Source organism: Oncorhynchus keta, chromosome 29 (assembly GCF_023373465.1).
Source record: "Oncorhynchus keta strain PuntledgeMale-10-30-2019 chromosome 29, Oket_V2, whole genome shotgun sequence".
NCBI classification, from domain to species: Eukaryota; Metazoa; Chordata; class Actinopteri; order Salmoniformes; family Salmonidae; genus Oncorhynchus; species Oncorhynchus keta.
In genome coordinates, this window is record NC_068449.1 from 39,956,400 (window position 1) to 39,971,209 (window position 14,810).

The following is a 14,810-nucleotide window of genomic DNA, read 5'->3' on the forward strand; positions in this document are numbered from 1 at the left end:
CACAAACTGATAAATATGTTACATTATTAATGTGTTTCTCAACATAAATCCTGAAAAAGTATCCCCATTGGCTAAGTGAAGATAATTAATTTCTGTGAAAAAATACATGGGCCCCACCAATGCATTATTTACGAAGATATGCTAATCTGTGTTGCTGCTCACACACACACACTGCAGTTCCAATGAATGTCATGAGTGATAGAAATGAGCTGTCAACTACTAATGTATTTACACATACCTCGTGTGTGATGCTGTCTAATTGCGTATGTATCACTTTACTAATAAATAGAAGCATTCATCTGACAACTTCATCTTTGTCTCACTTTCAAGTTTTATGAAATTAGAAAATCCCTAAGAAAAGCCCTAAAGACAGAGAGAGAAAAAGAGAGAGAGCATGTGGAGGCTGTTGTACTACTGTCCAGGCTGGGGAGGGAGAGGGGAAAGAGCAACTGACTGAAATCTCTCAGCATAAGCAAATTGACAATAAATGAGGCTCTCCGCTGGGAGGTTGAAGGGAAGCTAGACCAGAGAGAGAGAGAGCACATCAGAGGGAAAAGAAAAAAGACCAGCGTAACTTGAATTGGACCGGCAAAGTCGGCCCCTCAGCAAGGGTGCATCTTTGCCTCTCTCCACGGTACTAACCGATTTGGGGATGAATTGTGAATTTGCCACGTTCTTATAGTCTCAGTAGTGTGTAACCATAACCGCAGCTCAGCTCACTATTTGCCTTAGCGCGGACTAAATCACCCTCCAAGCTGCCGTCTCCTGCCCCGAACGATCAGCTCCACGGACAGCGACTAGCACAGAGGTAGGACCGATGCTTTGATTTACCCTACCAAAGTCTGATAGAATTGTAACCTTTCTTTAACTGTTTGAAAATAGATATGGTGCAAGTTTAGACTGGCACATCACAGGCTATTTGACTCAGATGTGTTACTGAATAACGTTGGCTGTGAATGGAACCATATTTTAAATTACGAAATTGCTAAATCTGCATGAGGCTGTTGAGCGTTTGTAGCTGCCAGACATGCTAATGTGACGGCATAATTGTTATTTGAATCGTAGCGCTGCAGTGTTGGATTCTAAACAACTATTACAAGTTCATAAAGGGGATAGCAGATCCACTGGTTTGCAGTTGAGGTTACTTAGCACAAAAACATCACTTCAAGACGGAAATAACCCCAGCGTTTTTGTCTAATTGGTGGTTGGTATTGTTGCCAAACCAATCATTTATGATGTCTGTTTTCTAAAGTGAAAGTGCTACATTCACACAAGAAGGTGTTTACACGAACCCACTTTATTTCGGACATTAATCTATAAATGCCAGGCAGCGTGTGTGAAAGCATGAGGCTCTTCCCCTCTCTTCCACCCCACCCGGCGCAAGTCCCGCGAGGTCTTCAGCCAGCTGGCGCGCACGATCTACTTGGCATCTGACCGCCTCATCCTTATATCGCGCTGAGCCTCGCTGTGCTGCTCGAATTTGAATTCCATTCCATGTATTTTACTGAAACGTGCTTGCTTTGGTTGTCTTTGATATAGCCCCTTGTTGTCCAGATAAGAGTTTGATAGCTCCACAGTGTTCTAAACGGGATGAATGGCATCTCCATTCGTTTGCACTAACTGCACTGGCTGGGAGCCTATGGTCATTTGACTCCTGCTCTAAGCTCAGGCTGAGGTTGAGGCTGAGGTTGAGGCTGAGGCTGAGGTAGCCTACATAGTGCTGCAGTGTGTTCCCTCATCAACTCCCTACACACTGTAACCCCCACGGCAGTTTTTAGCTCAATTACTTCTAGTAAGTTGCACTCAAAGTCAATGAAAAGTAATTATTACTAAAATGTTTATGTGGCACTGGCTCAACTAAAGCCACACCAACTAAAAAAAAAATATATATATATATATATAGGATTTTTTGGAATTGTTTTTAATGTTTGTTTTTTTAATAAACATTGAGTGATTGATTGATTAAATGTTATGTTACACAAAGATACATGTATTTTTTCTAAACTAATCCAATCATTGAATTTTTGCACCCAATACTGAAATGGTTGTTCCAGTTTAAATGGCTTAGGTAGTATCATTCCACTGTACTAAACCCTGGCAGTCATTATGAATGCAGTTTGTAGATGAATACTAATTTCAGCTGTTGGCGAGCCTAACTCTGGCTAGATCAAATAGGAATTACGCATCACTTTGCAAGCCAGCATGATGTGATTTACAGTTGGGGTGCAAAATTCTGGTGTAAATTGCAGTTTTTCTGGCAACCCTGGTTTGAAGGTTACTGGAAAGTTGGTATAATTTAGCAAACCTACTGAACTATGAATCTTAGGTCACTGTGTAAGGCCTTATGATATATGTAATGGTTAAAGTATAATAATACTATTCATTTAGGATCTCACTTGGTGAAGGCCCAAAAAAACAGAACATTTACAAATTCAACAACCATGTCTCTGTCAATAACAAATACAGTCATGGGTGGTAACTAGGGTTGCAAGGGGTTGGAAACTTTCCAGTAAATTTCTGTAATTTTTCCCAAAAAATTCCATGGGAAGTTAAGCCCTGGAATTTGGGGGAATTTTGCTTAAATTCATCAAAAAAATGAGCTTTTAACAGTGAACCTTTTTGTGGGATACACATAATGCAATTCTAGGTCTTGTGGCATATTTTGGTTTAACTATCCACAATTCAATAGAATTGCAACGCTCTGCGTTGACACAGTGATGTCTTCCAGTGCACTCTTCCATCACATGGGGCGGCAGGGTAGCCTAGTGGTTAGAGCGTTGGACTAGTAACCTGAAACCCCCGAGCTGACAAGGTACAAATCTGTCGTTCTGCCCCTGAACAGGCATTTAACCCACTGTTCCTAGGCTATAATTGAAAATAAGAATTTGTTCTTAACTGACTTGCCTAGTTAAATAAAGGTCAAAAACAAAAAACAAACAAACATGTACCGCTGATTCTCAAGATCTTTCACACTAATGAGATGCTATTGCGGCTACACTATCTGAGCCATAGACTACATGCTTTCTGGTAAGTTTTGATTACAAGGTGGGGTGAATATATTTTAAATGACATACATGATTTTTTGTTAACAGCAAAGAGTGTTTAAAACATTTCTAACTTGTTCATTTCTGCTCATTAGTTTTTGCTACCATGTGGGTTTTAGCGTGCTTGAGCCTGCTAACCGAGGAGTGTTAATTCACCTGTTTCCATGCATGTTTCATTTTCAAATGGGTATCTTCCAAAGGAGTTGTTTAATCTAACTGCTTAACTATTTATCTGTACATGGAATTGTATTAGTTGTTGTTTTTTACAGGAAAATGCCACAGGTACCATCTGATTCACTGCAGCTAATGTAGAAGGAAAAGCTGTGTACATTTGCAAATACTGTGCCAAATCATATGTGAAGAATGCAACAAAGATGCAGAATCATCTGGCCAAGTGCATAAAGTTCCCTCAGCGCTCACAACAAGAAACCATTGAGAAAAGTAAAGAGAAAATGATGAATCCAACACCATATCGATAGCAACAGCTCATGGTCCTCCTGGAATCAGAAGTTTTTTTTACTCAGAGGAGGAACATAGTCAGAGAAATGCTGATGAATATCTTGCTCGAGCTGTGTATGCAACTGGTTCACCTCTGATGCTCACAGGCAATGTGTATTGGAAGAGATTTCTGAATGTTCTTCGCCCAGCATACACCCCTCCAACCAGAAATGCTTTATCTACTAATTTGCTGGATGCAGAGTTAAACAGAGTTCAAGTGAAGATCAAGCAAATCATAGAGAAAGCAGACTGCATTGCAATCATCTCTGATGGGTGGTCGAATGTTCGTGGGCAAAGAATAATTAACTACATCTCCACCCCTCAACCAGTATTCTACAAGAGCACAGACACAAGGGACAACAGACACACCAGTCTCTACATTGCAGATGAGCTGAAGGCAGTCATCAATGGCCTTGGACCAAAGATGGCCTCAATGGCCTTGGACCAACTGGTGACAGACAATGCTGCGAACATGAAGGCTGCTTGGTCTAAAGTGGAGGAGTCCTACCCTCACATGACACCCATTGGCTGTGCTGCTCATGCATTGAATCTGCTCCTCAAGGACAGCATGGCACTGAAAACAATGGATACACTCTTCAAGAGAGCCAAGAAAATGGTTAGGTATGTGAAGGATTATCAAGTTATAGCAGCAATCTACCTCATCAAACAAAGTGAGAAGAATAAGAGCACCACTTTGAACTTGTCCAGCAACACCCGTTGAGGTGGTGGTGTCATCATGTTTGACAGTCTCCAGAAGGGGAAGGAGTCTCTCCAAAAAATGGCATATCACAGCCTGCCAATTTGGACAGCCCCATCAAGAGGATCCTCCTGGATTATGTATTTTGGGAGAGAGAGGTAAGCAGCCTGAAACTCCTGGAACCTATAGCGGTAGTCATTGCTCGGATTGTGGGAGACAATTACCATCCTGTCTGATGTTCAGACTCTGCTTGCAGATGTAAGAGAAGAAATCTTTTCTGCCCTGCCTGCTTCACTGTTGCTCCAAGCAGAGGAAACTGCAGTTCTGAAATACATCAAAAGGCCTGAAGCCCATACATGCCGCAGCGTACATGTTGGACCCAAAATATGCTGGGGAGATCATCCTGTCTGGTGCTGAGATCAACAAGGACTATGTTGTCATCACTACCATGTCTCGCCACCTTGGCCTGGATGAGGGCAAGGTTTTGGCAGTCTGGTGAAGTACACATCCAAGCAAGGGCTTTGTAATATGGCAGTCGTGACAACATACAGTGGGGCAAAAAAAAGTATTTAGTCAGCCACAAATTGTGCAAGTTCTCCCACTTAAAAAGATGAGAGAGTCCTGTAATTTTCATCATCGGTACACTTCAACTATGACAGAAAAAATGAGAAAAAAAAATCCAGAAAATCACGTAGGATTTTTTATGAATTTATTTGCAAATTATGGTGGAAAATAAGTATTTTGTCAATAACAAAATTGTATCTCAATACTTTGTTATATACCCTTTGTTGGCAATGACAGAGGTCAAATGTTTTCTGTAAGTCTTCACAAGGTTTTCACACACTGTTGCTGGTATTTTGGCCCATTCCTCCATGCAGATCTCCTCTAGAGCAGTGATGTTTTGGGGCTGTTGCTGGGCAACACGGACTTTCAACTCCCTCCAAAGATTTTCTATGGGGTTGAGATCTGGAGACTGGCTAGGCCACTCCATGACCTTGAAATGCTTCTTACGAAGCCACTCCTTCGTTGCCCGGGCGGTGTGTTTGGGATCATTGTCATGCTGAAAGACCCAGCCACATTTCATCTTCAATGCCCTCGCTAATGGAAGGAGGTTTTCACTCAAAATCTCACGATACATGGCCCCATTCATTATTTCCTTTACACGGATCAGTCGTCCTGGTCACTTTGCAGAAAAACAGCCCCAAAGCATGATGTTTCCAACCCCATGCTTCACAGTAGGTATGGTGTTCTTTGGATGCAACTCAGCATTCTTTGTCCTCCAAACACGACGAGTTGAGTTTTTACCAAAAAGTTATATTTTGGTTTCATCTGACCATAGGACATTCTCCCGATCTTCTTCTGGATCCTCCAAATGCTCTCTAGCAAACTTCAGACGGGCCTGAACATGTACTGGCTTAAGCAGGGGGACACGTCTGGCACTGCAGGATTTGAGTCCCTGGCGCCGTAGTGTGTTACTGATGGTAGGCTTTGTTACTTTGGTCCCAGCTCTCTGCAGGTCATTCACTAGGTCCCCCCATGTGGTTCTGGGATTTTTGCTCACCGTTCTTGTGATCATTTTGACCCCACGGGATGAGATCTTGCGCGGAGCTCCAGATCGAGGGAGATTATCAGTGGTCTTGTATGTCTTCCATTTCCTAATAATTGCTCCCACAGTTGATTTCTTCAAACCAAGCTGCTTACCTATTGCATAATCAGTCTTGCCAGCTTGTTGCAGGTCTACAATTTTGTTTATGGTGTCCTTTGACAGCTCTTTGGTCTTGGCCATAGTGGAATTTGGAGTGTGACTGTTTGAGGTTGTGGACAGGTGTCTTTTATACTGATAACAAGTTCAAACAGGTGCCATTAATACAGGTATCGAGTGGAGGAAAGAGGAGCCTCTTAAAGAAGAAGTTACAGGTCTGTGAGAGCCAGAAATCTTGCTTGTTTGTAGGGGACCAAACACTTATTTTCCACCATACTTTGCAAATAAATTCATTAAAAATCCTACAATGTTATTTTATGGATTTTTTTTCTCATTTTGTCTGTCATAGGTTGAAGTGTACCTATGATGAAAATTACAGGCCTCTCATCTTTTTAAGTGGGAGAACTTGCACAATTGGTGGCTGACTAAATACTATTTTGCCCCACTGTATCTCATCAGCCACCTGGTGGAATGGACTTTGTGGATCTGAGGGTCTTTCCCTCGTTGCCTCCATTTTCCTCCAAATCCCACCAACATCAGCCTCCTCAGAGCGCAACTGTTCCTTATTTGGGAACACACATACCAAATCACGCAACAAGTTGACCAATACAAGCGTTGAAAAATTGTTGGCCACCCGGACAACGAGCCATCCTCAACAAAGTTGGAAAGTGACAGTGAAGATGAGGCCTCAGAGTCTGAGGTTCAAGAGGGGGACATTGAGGAGATCCAGGGAGAAGACATGGAAACCTGAGAGGAAGACAACCAACGCTTCAGTTTCTAGACAATCATTTTACAGACGTATGATGAAAATGTTTTTGGAAGATGCGATGGATCATTAGGGATCATTCAATATTCCCTTTTGTTGTTCAGTGAAATCATCCCATGTGTAGAGTCAACTCATTTAATTAAAGTTCAATTCGTAACTAAATTGTTTTTTATTTCTATTGGAAGGATTTAATCATTTGCAAATATGTCTACTTATGATAACGTCAAATGTTTATGTTTCTGTCTCCATATGATATGGTAAATATATCTAATGCAAAAAGACATCTACATTTAAATGGTATTATTATAAATGTTCATATATTCCCATACATTCCTGTTAATTCCCACGGAAAGTTTCCACCTCTGAATATTCCCCAAAATGTGCAACCCTCGTGATAACTTTATAATTCAATCGAAAAGCAAAGGCACACTCTGAAATTATTGGAGGCATGGTTTAGTGGAGGTGTTAAATGTAAGTATGCCTTACTAAAAACTGCATTTGTATCATTACTCATATGACGGTAGGTGGATTGAATTATAAAGTTACCACTGGGGTTGCACATTTTGGGGAATATTCATAGGTGGAAACTTTACTCACTATTTAAGTTTCTTAACTGAAATATTTTTAGATAACCATTTTCCTCAAAATGTTTGAGCATCCAAAACTGATCCGGTTTTACCGTGGAGCCTCCTTGCCAGAAATGTCCCCAGCCCAAGGCACATCTCATAAAATAAAGAACACACTTAAACATAGCCCTTACACTAAAACAGTATTGCAGTATTACACGTGAAGAAACTTAAATAGCTGAAGTGAGCAGTACTACCTTCAAATGAGTAATAGAAATTCTGTTTTTTTTGTAAAGTATACTTAAATTGAACACCCCCACTAAGACATGCCTCCAATACTTTTCCAGTGTGCCTTGACTCTCCGATTGAATTGTAGAGTTACCACCCATGACTGTGTTTTTTAAGAGACAGAGACATGCTTGGTGAATTCATTCATTTCAGTCTCCACCAAGTGAGTTCTTAATCATTATAATTAAACCATTGCATATATCATAAGGTGTGTCATACTGTGGCCTGGAACACATACCTTGGAGGCCTGCAAGTAGGGTTGCAAAATTCCACAAACCTTCCCAAAATGTTCAGTAAACTTCCAACCAGGATTTCTGGAATTCTCCCAGAATTTTGCAACCCTAACTGTAAATCACGGCATGCTGGCTTGCAAAGTGATGTGTAATTCCTATTGGAATCTAGCCAGTGTTAGGCCATCCAACAGCTTAAATTTGAATTCACCCACAACTTGCAATCATAATGACTGCCAGGGTTTAAAAGAATGTTAGGAAACTACCTAAGCCAATTAAACTGGGAAAAAAAACATTTCAGTAACGGGTGCAAAAATGAAATGATTGAATTAGTTTAGATTAAAAATATATATATTTGTATAGCATAACATTTAATCAATCAATCACTCAATGTATATACAAAAACACAGATATTAAAAACAATTCCAAAAATATCAAACTGCAGTAGAGCATGCTGGGGAAAAAAAGCTAATTGTTGTCATATCTTTAGAAAATTCTCATTTTGTTTTGAGTCAGTACCACAAACATTTTAGGTAATCATCATTGTCTTTGAGTTCAAAGTAGCCACCGTTGTCCTTGATTACAGCTTTGCACATTCTTGGCATTCTCTCAACTAGCTTCAAGAGGTAGTCACCTGGAATGCATTTCAATTAACATGTGTGCCTTGTTAAAAGTTCACTTGTGGAATTTCCTTCCCTCTTTAATGTGTTTGAATCAATCAGTTGTATTGTGACAAGGTAATGGTGGTATGCAAAAAATAGCCCTATTTGGTAAAATACCAAGTCCATGTTGTGGCTAGAACAGCTCAAATAAGCAAAAATAAACGTCAGTCCATTACTTTCAGACATGAAGGTCAGTCAATGCGGGAACTTTGAAAGTTTCTTCATGTGCAGTCGCAAAAACCATCAAGCCCTATGATGAAACTGACACTCATGAAGACCGCCACAGGAAAAGAAGACCCAGAGTTACCTCTACTGCAGAGGACAAGTTCATTAGAGTTACCAGCCTCAGAAATTGCAGCCCAAATAAATCATTCACAGAGTTCAAGTAACAGACACATCTCAACAAATAAAATATTATGTCACTTGTGCCGAATACAACAGGAAGCCCTTATCGTGAAATGCTTACGAACAAGCCTTTAACCAACCATGCAATTCAAGGAATATAATTAATTAAATATTTACTAAAGAAACTGAAGTAAAAAAAAAACTATAAAATCAATCAAAAAGTAACAAGAAATGTACAGGTCTCTGACCTCCCTATAGGCTGTCTCATCATTGTCGGGAATCAGGCCTACCACTGTTGTGTCAACAGCAAACTTAATGATGGTGTTGAAGTTGTGCTTGGCCATGCAGTAGTGGGTGAACAGGGGGTGGTCCAGAAGGGAGTAAGCATGCACTCCTGAGGGGACCCAGTGTTGAGGATCAGCGTGGCAGATATGTTGTTGCCTACCCTTACCACCCGGGGAGGCCCGTCAGGAAGTCCAGGATCCAATTGCAGAAGGAGGTGTTTAGTCCCATTGCCCTTAGCTTAGTGATGTGTTTTGTGGGCACTATTGTGTTGAATGCTGAGCCTAGTCAATGAACAGCATTCTCACATAGGTGTTATTTTTGTCCAGGTGGGAAAGGTCAGTGTGGAGTGCGATTGAGATTGCGACAATTGTGGATCTGTTTTTGGGCGGAATGTGAATTGGAGTGGGTCTAGGGTTTCTGGCATGATGGTGTTGATGTGAGCCATGACCAGCCTTTCAAAGCACTTCATGGCTACCGATGTGAGTGCTACAGGGCGGTAATTATTTAGGCAGGTTACCTTCACTTTCTTGGGCAGAGGGACTATGGTGGTCTGTTTGAAACATGTAGGTATTACAGACTCGGCCAGGGAAAGGTTGAAAATGTCAGTGAAGACACTTGCCAGTTGGTCCGCGCATGCTTTGAGTACACGTCCTCGTAATCCATCTGGCTCCGCGGCTTTGTGAATGTTGACCTGTTTAAAGGTCTTTCTCACATCGGCTGCGGAGAGCATGACTACAGAGGAGACTGCATGAATCAGGCCTTCATGGTTTGAATTGCTGCAAAGAAACCACTACTAAAGGACACCAATAAGAAGAAGAGACTTGCTTTGGCCAAGAAACACGAGCAATGGACATTAGACCGGTGGAAATCTGTCCTTTGGTATGATGAGTCCAAATTTGAGATTTTTGGTTTCAACCAAAAGACTGTTGGAAAAACATTTCAGTCGAAGCTGGTTGCGAGAATGCCAACTGTGCAAAACTGTCATCAAGGCAAAGGGTGGCTACTTTGAAGAATCTAAAATCTAAAATATGTTTTGATTTGTTTAACATTTTATGTTTACTACATGATTCCATATGTTATTGCATAGTTGTGATGCCTTCACTATTATTCTACATTGTAGAAAATAGTACAAATAAAGAAAAACCTTGAATGAGTCGGTGTGTCCAAACGTTTGACTGGTACTGTACATCTAAGTGCAATATGTGCTGCTCTGTTTTGGAGATATTACTAGTTACCCATTCTACAACTGACTTAAGCACTATGTTAAGGGTGTCAGTTATTTATGTTAATGTTGCAGATGATGTGTATACTGTTTAGTCATCAGCATACATGGACACACAGGCTTTATTCAAGGTCAGTGGAAGGTCAATAGTAAACACAGAAAACAATAATGGTCTAAGCCGGCTGCCCTGGGGTACACCACGCTCAATCGAATTTGCATTAAAGAGGCTTCCATTAAAGAAAACTGTCTGTGTTCTATGGCATTAGTAACTGTCCATCCAATATAAGGCAAAGGAGTGTTCCTGAGTGGCCTAGTTACAGTTTTGACATAATGCTGCAATATGTAACTTTTGGGCGACCCGACCCAATTCACAAAGAAATTTCAGTTGTATATCTGTCATTCTCATTGAAAGCAAGTCTAAGAAGAGGTAGATATGTTCTATTTGCACTATTTCTATGCTTCCCGTTTTTTAAGTTTTTGTTTTTGCGTCTTTTACTTTCAGTTTTGTACACCAGCTTCAAACAGCTGAAAAAATATATTTCTGGTTATTGAAAATATATTTCACAGCTGTTTAGATGGTGCAATGACTCTTTACACTATTGTTTAGTCACAAACTGAATAGTCTATAGACACACCCTTGCGTCAATCTAAGTAAAATCATTAAAAATCCCCATCAAAATACGTCAGTTTAAGTTACAGATATCAGTTTTTTTTTGCATGGGCTGCATCTCAATCCATCACATTCTCCTGAGTGGCTCAGTGGTCTAAAATACTGTATCTCAGTGCAAGAGGCGTCACTGCAGTACCTGGTTCATCCGGCCGAGATTGGGAGTCCAATAGGGTGGTGCACAGTGTCGTCTGGGTTTGGCCGGAGTAGGCCGTCATTGTAAATAAGAATTTGTTCTTAACTGACTTGCCTAGTTAAATAAATAAATCTGTCTACAGTGGTTCCTCCTTTAAAAGTTGCGTCATAAGAGACAGAGACATGCTTTATCTGAATAAAGGCCAAAATAATATTTGCAAAGGCCAAAACATTTATTTATATTTTTAGAGGGAGAGAAACGCTGGGCCAATTGTGCGCTGCCCTATGGGACTCCCAATCACGTTCAGATGTGATACACAAAAAAATATAGATATATTTTATCCCCCTTCCACATGTTAAAGGTTCCAATTGATCATGTTTTTTTTATCAATTAGTATATTTGAGTTAAACCACAATATTTGTTGTATTATTTGTTCTGTCTTTCCTGAAATTGCAACCAATCACGGCCGATTGTGATACAGCCAAAAATACATTTGATGATAGAATTCTCCCCCTACCCTCCTGCTAATAGCCCAGCTAATAACCATAATGGTGCTGTACAACGTGACCGTGTGTATTTGAGAGTATTTTTCAGTACGCAACAATTTGTTTACCTTCATTAGCCTACTTTGTTCCAATATTTCTGTTATTCAGTGATAAACTCAGCAAAAAGAAACGTCCTCTCACTGTCAACTGCGGTTATTTTCAGCAAACTTAACATGTGTAAATATTTGTATGAACATAACAAGATTCAACAACTGAGACATAAACTGAACAAGTTCCACAGACATGTGACTAACATAAATTGAATAATGTGTCCCTGAACAAAGAGGGGGTCAAAAGTAACAGTCTGTATCTGGCGTGGCCAACAGCTGCATTACATTAAGTACTGCAGTGCATCTCCTCCTCATGGACTGCACCAGATTTGCCCGTTCTTGCTGTGAGATGTTACCCCAATCTTCCACCAAGGCACCTGCAAGTTCCCTGACATTTCTGGGGGTAATGGCCCTAGAGCTCACACTCCGATCCAACAGGTCCCAGACGTGCTTAATGGGATTGAGATCCGGGCTCTTCGCTGGCCATGGCAGAACATTGACATTCCTGTCTTGCAGGAAATCACACACAGAACAAGAAGTATGGCTGGTGGAATTGTTATGCTGGAGTGTCAGGTCAGGATGAGCCTGTAGGAAGTGTACCACATGAGGGAGGAGGATGTCTTCCCTGAAACGCACAGCGTTGAGATTGCCTGCAATGATAACAAGCTCATTCCGATGATGCTGTGGCACACCGCCCCAGACCATGACGGACCATCCACCTCCAAATCGATCCTGCACCAGTGCACAGGCCTCGGTGTAATGCTCATTCCTTCGACAATAAACGCAAATCCGACCATCACCCTTGGTGAGACAAAACTGCGATTTTTCAGTGAACAGCACTTTTTGTCAGTCCTGTCTGGTCCAGCGACGATGGGTTTGTGCCCATAGACGACGTTGTTGCCAGTGATGTCTGGTGAGGATCTGCCTTACAACAAGCCTACAAGCCCTCAGTACAACCTATTGTGGACAGTCTGAGCACCGATGGAGGGATTGTGCGTTCCTGGTGTAAATCGGGAAGTTGTTTTTGCCATCCTGTACCTGTCCCGCAGGTGTGATGTTCGGATGTACCGATCCTGTGCAGGTGTTGTTACACGTGGTCTGCCACTGTTAGGACGATCAGCTGTCCGTCCTGTCTCCCTGTAGCGCTGTCTTAGGCGTCTCACAGTACGGACATTGCAATTTATTGCCCTGGCCACATCTGCAGTCCTCATGCCTCCTTGCAGCATGCCTAAGGTACGTTCTTGCAGATTAGCAGGGACCCTAGGCATCTTTCTTTTGGTGTTTTTCAAAGTCAGTAGAAAGGCCGCTTTAGTGTCCTAAGTTTTCATAACTGTGACCTTAATTGCCTACCGTCTAAGCTGTTAGTATCTTAATGACCATCCCACAGGTTTATGTTCATGTATTGTTTATGGTTCATTGAACAAGAATGGGAAACAGTGTTTAAACCCTTTACAATGAAGATATGTGAAGTTATTTGGATTTTTACGAATGATCTTTGAAAGACAGGGTCCTGAAAAAGGGACGTTTACTACTTAGTTTATTTATTCCACTAGTAATTCATTATGGATCCATAACTAAATACATATCTGCATTTTGAAAGAGTATTTTTATCATTATTTTTTTTACGAAAGCATAAAGGTGCTGATGAAGAAATACATTACATACAGTTTTATATGCTTTTTCCGACATTTTGCGGGTTGCATGAGGTCGCCCACACGCACTTTAAAGCATTGAAATAAAGCATTGAAAGCATTTTGAAGATAGAAGCCGCCCGCATTTGTATATTAGGCTACTGTTCAGTCTGACAAGATAACATAGCCTAATTTCTTACGTAAGGGAGAGCAGGCCATGTCCAGACTTTCTTGGTGACCTCAAGTTCTCATTAACTCTGTCTTTAATGCTTTTTCGGCTTGCATCAGTCATGAAAAGAAGCTTTAGAGACACAGTATTAATGATAAACACCTGGAGGTGCACTGGTAAGCCACATTTTGCCTTGGGATCCATCCCAGTTGGTATTCTGTGTCCACTTGTTGTATCTCTCTTCGGTTACACATCCTTGGAATAGCAGAACAGGATAACGGTCCGGATGGCCCTTGCTGTACCTGGTAAGCAGTTGGTCAAGTTCTGTTGTCAGAAGAGGAAGGGAAATGTCAGGTTGAACCGACGGCCTGATGAACCCGCCAGGTATGTTGACTCTGCCTGTCAGAGGTGGAGTTCCAGAGCTCACATGTGTGCCTGGCATGGATTGTGACTCCTTCTCATTCCTCGCCCTCTTCAACGCGTCATTCTCCATCTGACTCTCCGCCAATGCCGCCTGACTCTCTGCCAACTCTCTGCTTGAGAAAAGCAAATGTCTGAAAACCTGTTTTTAAAAATGCCTCCAGTTGTCCATCACTACTGTAAATAAAAACACAGCATCTTGTTTACATCCTGTTTACATTTTTTTTATTGGAACCACAATGTCAACCACAATGTCACAAATCATTTGTATCTACCTTTCCAATTACTTTTAGATTTACAAATGTGCGCTTTTCATGTCATATTTCGTTAAATCCAGTTTGGATTTAAACGTGCAGACAGGCACTAAGAACAGCGGGAACGTTTCCCTAGTCAGCACCATTATTAATGCAATGTCCCTTAAAGTGTTGCTCTGTGCTACCCAGGGTAGTGCTACACTCCCTTCCCCGTGCTACCCTCCCTTCCCCATGGACTAGGTCCGTCTTCTGTCCGCTGCTCTGCGGCCCGTCCCATGTCTCCAGCCCTCGTGCCTTGAACCTCGTGCACCTACCACTATCTCAGTGGATAAAGCTGGATAACTACAAGACAATCCCATTGTGCGCCACTCGGGAGCCATGACCAATATGACCAATATTTATTGTCCTGCTAGAAACGTTGTTTGCAGAATTCACAGCCTGCTACACTTGTGAAAAACAGGGTTAATAATATATCTGTGAAAATATCTAAGGGGCTTTTATATTATTCTAAATGGATTATTAATAATAATGGCTTTCTTTTAAAATTAACAATATTTTGGAGAGGATTTCATTTTCAAATTACGTAAATTGAGCGAGAAAAAGGACATTCTTGAGCATGGGGTGAGACATTGT

General features: G+C 41.3%; 1 protein-coding gene across 1 annotated transcript in view; it reads left to right on the plus strand.

The window, feature by feature from the left end:
• Positions 1 to 449: 449 nt before the first annotated feature.
• LOC118362079 (transmembrane protein 121-like) overlaps positions 450 to 14,810 on the plus strand; it is a 75,665-nt gene continuing 61,304 nt past the window's right edge. The window contains exon 1 of the mRNA XM_035742284.2: positions 450 to 808. The gene's annotated coding sequence lies outside the window, so the exon portion shown is untranslated. The remainder of the gene's footprint in view (positions 809 to 14,810) is intronic.